The following is a 7,474-nucleotide window of genomic DNA, read 5'->3' on the forward strand; positions in this document are numbered from 1 at the left end:
ACAAAATTATCAAAATCTGACAAATGGATTGTGAATAATAAGTAAGTTATATTACTTGCATTTTTTACTATCAAAATCAAATAAGTAAAACTTCTTCAATTGCGTTTATCTTTATTACATGGGTACCAATGAAAATGTTGCTTCAAGAATTTCCGGATAGTTATTTCCTCTAAAGATTGTATTTAGATTCACTCATAACAATCGAATCTTGTGATGGATTTTAATTGAATCATTCATTTGAGATGCCTAGGTATTAATTTTGGACATAAAGTTGTGAATAGAAGAATTATTAAAAAAAAAAACGTAAGTATCAGATTAAATGAGCAAAATCAAGACCTAANCATAGTAAGGTGATATGACAAATTTGGTTTTATATTTATTAATTTTCCTTTATGAAATAGCATACAAGCAGACTTTTTCTTTTATAATTAAATGCTCATTATACATTTGGTCACTGTTTCATAGAATTTATCATTTACTCCCTTTTAATTACCTTGTATTTACACAAGGCAGTTAACTTTCTCATTTTCATGCCACAATTCTAACTTAATACGTATTTCCGAATGCAAATAAAATATAAATTCCAATGCATATTTATAAACCCATTACTATGTGGCAAAAGTACTAAATTACTTGCTTAACGTTTATAACTATAACATAATGTATATTAAAGATATTGATTCACTCATAACAATCGAATCTTGTGATGGATTTTAATTGAATCATTCATTTGAGATGCCTAGGTATTAATTTTGGACATAAAGTTGTGAATAGAAGAATTATTAAAAAAAAAAACGTAAGTATCAGATTAAATGAGCAAAATCAAGACCTAACACGCGAGACCAAGATCAAGATCAAATAAAACTAATACCAAGACTAAGACAGTCTTGTTCTTGGTCATTACTAAGACCATTGTGCATTATTTTATGCAAAAAATACGGCTTTCATTTCAAAATTTCAAAATGTATACAAACTTTAGTTTCGCTTAAGTTTTAAAAGCAATTCTATAGACACATATTTTACATACATTTTCAGTAATGAATCTTTTGGATCTTTTTGAGAACTGTTTTAAGAAATACCTGGAATATGAATTTCAGAGGCTATAACTTAAAAATGTTTTTATATGATCCGTAAGTCTGTACAACTAAATATGCGAATTTTTGATTCTAAGAAGATCGACTGTTACAGTCCGACAGACGCACGCGTAATCTTATAAAAATTCCACATTTCAAAAAGAAAAACGCAATCTTTATAAAAAATAACTTCATAATAATTACCCATTTGTGTAATAAATTACTTAATGACAGTAAAATTAATTAATCACTAATTCTAAACTCAATTTATTAATTGCGCTGATCATTCATTTGTTAAAGTACAACCCATTCCTATATTTTATTTTATTTTTCTTTGTCCTAATATCTATATTAGCATTTATGTGTATCATTTTCGTAGAACATCCTTCAAACATTGTGAGTCAACACGCCAAGCAAAAAAACCCAAGAGATAATAACATGAAGACAACACTTTCACATTCCATAAACGACAAACAATCGTCACAACAGACATGGATTTAGAATAATATTTCGACTATTATATCCAAACGGAGTCATCACTATTTTATATTAATTTTAACTGGGTTAGTTTTACTTTCCCGAAAGTCTTTAAAAATATTACGTAAACAGTTAAAAATTGTACATTGATTTATTACACATTTGACTGAAAATAAATGAAGATTAATCAACGTAAACTCAAAAAAATATATTTTACATATTGCGCACTTTTCAAATCATCATATCCCGCCTACAGATCGTATTTTAAAATAAACATATTAATTAATCACTTGTTAAAATTTCTGCATTTTTTACAACTAGAAATTGCAACGTATTAGCTTCAAAAAATTTGACTTGTGTATAAACAAAACTATTACAATAAAAAAATTGCATTTTGTAAAATATGCAAGTTATAACACCTGTAACTTTTACTATTAGAAATTACAAAACTCTCATTGCACATTTTGTCTGCGTTTCTACAAAAAATATCTCACAAATGCGTTTTTAAAGCTACCCAATTTATAACACCTGAAATTAAAAAGTTTTAGATTCAAAAGGGAGTTGAGAGTCCCTGTCCTCTTCTACCAAAATTTGATAACGAAATTTGAAAAGTATAATACTTGCATTTTTACTATCAAATGTTATAAAGTTTTAAATCCAAAAGGAAGGGTGCAAGGCACCCTTAAATAGATTTGACAATATACATTTTGTCTAAGTACGTCTTCTACAAACAAATTTTACAAAATCTGACAAGTGAATGTTAAATAACATACAAGTTAAAACACCTGTAATTCTTACTATAAGAAAAAAGTTACAGATTTAACAGGGAGGGTAAAGGACACACGAATTTTGAAAAGCGTGCAAGTTAAAACACCCGTATTATGAAAATATGGACACTGCACCGCCATCTGGTGACCATTTCCTGCCACTAAAGAATTCAATTTTCACAATCTAAATGTAATGTTTTAAATTCAAAAGGGTGGAAAAAACTTCACAAAAACACTGAGTTAGACATTTTGTCCCTGATATTTGCAACAAAATTGTAAAAATCTAACACATAAAGTTTGGATGAATGCAAGTTATAACACCTCTAATTCTTACTATCAGAAATTCCAAATTTTTCTTTCAAAAGGAGGGTAAAGGACACCCTAAAAAAAGTTTGACTTTACACACTTTGTCCCCGACTTGTTTAAACAAAATTATCAAAAAGTCATAAATTAATTGTGAATTATGAATAAGTAATAATACTTGCATTTTTACTATCAGAAATTGCAAGGTTTTAGGTCCAAAAGAAAGGGTAAAAGGCACCCTAAGGAAGAAGTGACTTTATACATTCTTTCCACGTCTTCCACAAACAAAATTTACAAAATCTGACAAATAAATTTTGAGTAATATACAAGTTACAACACCTGTAAATCTTACTTTCAGAAAAAAGCAAAGTTTTAGATTCAACAGGAAGGGTAAAGGACACCCTAAAAAAACTGACTTAATACATTTTGTTCTCGTCTTATATAAACAAAATTATTAAAATCTGAAAAATGATGTGTGAATTATAAGCAAGAAATAATACTTGCATTTTTACTATCACAAATTGCAATGTTTTAGGTCCAAAAGGAAGGGTAAAAGGCAGTCTAAAAAAGATCTGACTTTTTACGGTTTGTCCCCGACTTCCACAAACAAAATTATTAAAATCTGACGAAGGAATTTTTAAAAGCGTGCAAGTTAAAACACTCGTAATGTGAAAGTTTAGACACTGTATCGCCATCTGGTGACCATTTTCTGCCACTAAAGCTCTTAATTTTCACCATCTAACTGTAATGTTTTAAATTCAATAAAAGGGTAGAAAACAACTAAAAAATCTGTGTTACACATTTTGTCCCTGTCATTCTCAAACAAAATTTGGAAAATCTAAGGAACAAAATTTGAATATTATGCAAGTTATAACACTGTAATACTTACTATCAGAAAAATCCAAAGTTTTCGATTGAACAGGAATGGTTAAGGATATCCTAATATAAATCTGACTTTACACATTTTGTCCCCGTCTAGTATAAACGAAATTATCCAAATCTAACAAATGAATTTTGAATTTTAAGGAAGTTATGATACTTTCATTTTTACTATCGGAAATTGCAAAGTTTTAGGTCCAAAATAAAAGGCACCCTAAAAAAGATCTAGCTTGATACATTTTGTCCCCGTATTCTACAAACAAAATTTAGAAAATTTGACCAGTTAATTTTGAATAGTATACAAACTACAACACCTGTAATTCTTACTATCAGAAAAAACCTAAGTTTTAGATTGAAAAGGAACACTCTAAAAAAAATCTGACTACACATTTTGTGCCCATCTTCCACGAACAAAAGTATGCAAATCTGACAAGTGTTTCTCTTTAATTGTTACTACAAGCTCTGCAAGGGGGGAAGGCACTGATAAAGAGCTATTGTGAACAATATGCAGTAGGGGGTTGATACTTGAGTAACGTAGCTTTCTACTGATAAATAACTGCAGAATTGTGTTTTTTTTGAGACAGTCATCGAGTGGATCGAGGAAGAGGATGAACAAATGCTTTCAGATAATTGAGAATCCAAAACCAAACCTAAAAAAATTCTATGAAAAATGATGTTTCTGAATTTAGAAACGACAGAAGAAGAAAGCATTTAAAAATGAATTTAGTAATTTATACAAAACAGTTGGAATTTAATAATTAATGAATCAAAATAAACACATTAAAATGATAACAACTTATTTGAACCTTTTATTCCTACTACAAAAATTAAATATTTGTCACTTACCCTTTTTGTACCAATAGATAAAATATCACTGATTGCAATCAAAGTCCCCCACAAATGATGGTGTCCAGAGTTGTTCCTGTGGAATAATTTCCTATATTAAACAGTTATCAAAAAATGTTGAACTTCACAGTAACATAAACTAGTAATTTAAATAATTTATAACTATTTCTGAAACTGACTTCTAATTATATTATTAATCTATTCTCATTTATTATATTTACAACATACACATAAAATTTGGGAACGAATATACGAAGACCATGCTAGATTTCCATATCATGGAACCTTTGGTTTAATAATTGAACACAATTTACCATTACGTATATGATGTTGGTGATAATTTTGATATTAAAAGTGTTGAGGCTAAGTCTGTCCTATCCACTTGTACATTAAATTCGCTTATGCTAATAAATAAATAAAATAAGTTAGTATAAGTTAAGATCCATTTTAAATTATCTTAATTTTGAGCAGCTATAGTGTTTATATTATCATCAGTTTCTTATTTTTTAAAATAAATTTTAGAGTGTAGGGTTATCGAATGATTGAGAGCTTGATTTGGTGAGATTTTATCTGGACACACGTGAAAAAATGATTATGTTTTGAGGAAGTATAAAAATTACATATTTGCGTAGACTCCCACTACAAAGACTTCTTTATAAAAAATAAAATGAACCAAATGTGAACTCACGATATATGTATTATATACAATAACATCAATAATTGTGTTTTACACATTGTCAAGCGTGATAAGGAGTTTAAATGGAATGTATGTAATACTCATTGCAAATTATACTTAAGCTCTTATCTTCCATATAAAAAATTGTTGCTTCTTTATTTCAGAAATTTAATTTACATAGTATTTCTCTGTGGTAACTGAGTTAGTAACAGTATATCAAATACATCAATACGTATATAAGTATTATCACTTAATTGTATTTAAAATAATTTCGGGTAGGTAGGTAGGTGTAGTTATCGGTATCACTCCAGACCGCAGATAAAATGTTAGTCTGTAAAACTATTTAGTACCCTCGTCAAATTAAATAAATAATGTTAAACGTGTTTGATAAAACATTTAATTACACTGCTCGTTTCACAGAAGGCATGAGATCATAATTAAGAAAAATTTCAGAATATCCCTATTTTATATTAAATTTCAGGAGAAAATTGCTGACGGTTTCGAAGAAGTATTGCAATCGTAAAATTTCTAAAATAATGTCATAGATTTTTGTCAATATTCAATTATCTGATAAGGGGTGTGGCGAATGCTCTGCACCAGGACCCCCGATTGAGGGGACCTCGACATGATCAACAACTAAATTAACGTACTCTTGCACATGACAACTAAAGTATCTACATTTTATCATAAGCATACATAATTATTGTAGATCTGTGAATTTCGACAATTTTCAAACTAATTGTTGATTATGCGAGTATTTAGTTTTTGTTATTTGATTCGGGGAACTCCCAAGGATACCCATCTAAACTTTTTCGCCAATGGCTTTGAAAAGATGTAAAATACGAATTGTATTTACATGTTTGAAAACCAAAATGGCACTTTTTCTTAATTAGATAATTTTTACATTAGTAAATATTCCACAAAGTTTGTCTATCAAATTCATAATTCGTAGGTGATTATTAATCTAAATTAATGATACAATAAAGTACTCACAACAAGAATGCCGAATTCTTCCCCGTCATGAAAACCATGATTTTCACCGAACAAGGGCTCCTGCAATTAATATATCACATTTATATTTGCATGTATTAGCAAATTAAGAAAATAGTTATTGTCGAAACCCCTAATTGTGAAATAATCATCTGTAATGATGATATGTATTTAAATTGATTATTGTTAGTCGATCACTTCGGTCTATTTCTACACGAACAGGGAAGGCACAAATAGACAAATGCATTGATAAATTGATAGTAAAATGCTAAATTATCTTTTTTTGACCTTCATAATTAGTTCCAACTAATGCTGATAAAATACTTCTAACGTCTGTGTTTGTTACCTACACCATAGTAGGTATTAATGAATTGTAGTGTGTAAATGTCTAATACGTCTAGGCAACTAAGAAATAAGAAATAATATCAAATATTTATGTGTGTTATGATAACACACGATCATGTTATGGGCTATTTATTGATATCCGTTACTTACGAAGCAATCGAATTTTCAATTGACTTTGAAACACGTTTTTTTTTCTTAGCCGGTTTTGAATTGTTTTCACTTTACATTCATTTTTATATCTACATACATACAAACGGCATAAGTAAAAAAATCAGATAGATTACAAGACAGACAAAATTATTATCTATAAAGTTGATTGGATGTATCTACTGAAATGTAATTCATTTTTTGCTACTGTGCGTGTGCACATATAAATATCTTCATTAAACCACATATTAAGTTCGAGTATATTAAATATACACAAAGATAACCTTTTCTAATTTTACTTGTTTTTGTTAGATACAATCAGTTACATTATCTGTAACAACATGCCTCTATAAACAAATTGTTATTGTTCACTTTAGTTAAGTCTTTTTCTACTCGTTATAAAAAAATGTTCAGAAGCATCAAGAAACTGATTTATTTGGATCATTTAAATTAAACATTTTTACTTTAAATGGCGTAAAGGTAATTGTAACAATACATTTCTAATTAGGGCAACGATAAAAACTGAACTTGTAGGTATATACATATATGTAATAGTATTTTTAACGCATAACTGTAAAACGTAATATCAACATGCAAAATATAAAACTTTTATAGTAAAACATTTTATTGAACAGTATTGTACCTAATTGTTGGTTATTTCTGAAATAAATAAACAATATATAGAATTTTGTATGTATAATTTAGGAAAATTTAATTCTGTGTTAATTTATATCTGTTATTTAAAGAAATATCATAAAACAAACTGGGCTAATGATCTCACCATCAATAGGTCAGCATTTTTTCTTTTACTGAAAAAGATGCCAGACTAATAAACCGCCTCGTTTTTTCATTAAATTAGATCAACGCGTAAAGCATACTTAAAATAAAGGAAACTAAAAAAATACTTTTGGAAGTTAAAGACACTTCGCACTTAGCTTCTGTTGATTTATGAAGACTTTTTTATTTATATT

At 28.4% G+C, this 7,474-nt stretch overlaps 1 long non-coding RNA gene across 1 annotated transcript; it reads right to left on the reverse strand.

Moving 5' to 3' along the window:
* Positions 1–1,787: 1,787 nt before the first annotated feature.
* Positions 1,788–4,986, reverse strand: LOC108740925. Its single transcript, XR_001938422.1, has 3 exons — positions 4,574–4,986; positions 4,346–4,421; positions 1,788–4,149 (listed from the first exon to the last, which is right to left on the reverse strand). It is a non-coding gene; the product is annotated as an uncharacterized LOC108740925 (long non-coding RNA).
* Positions 4,987–7,474: the final 2,488 nt, after the last annotated feature.

This window comes from Agrilus planipennis, unplaced genomic scaffold (genome assembly GCF_000699045.2).
Source record: "Agrilus planipennis isolate EAB-ADULT unplaced genomic scaffold, Apla_2.0 scaffold191, whole genome shotgun sequence".
NCBI classification, from domain to species: Eukaryota; Metazoa; Arthropoda; class Insecta; order Coleoptera; family Buprestidae; genus Agrilus; species Agrilus planipennis.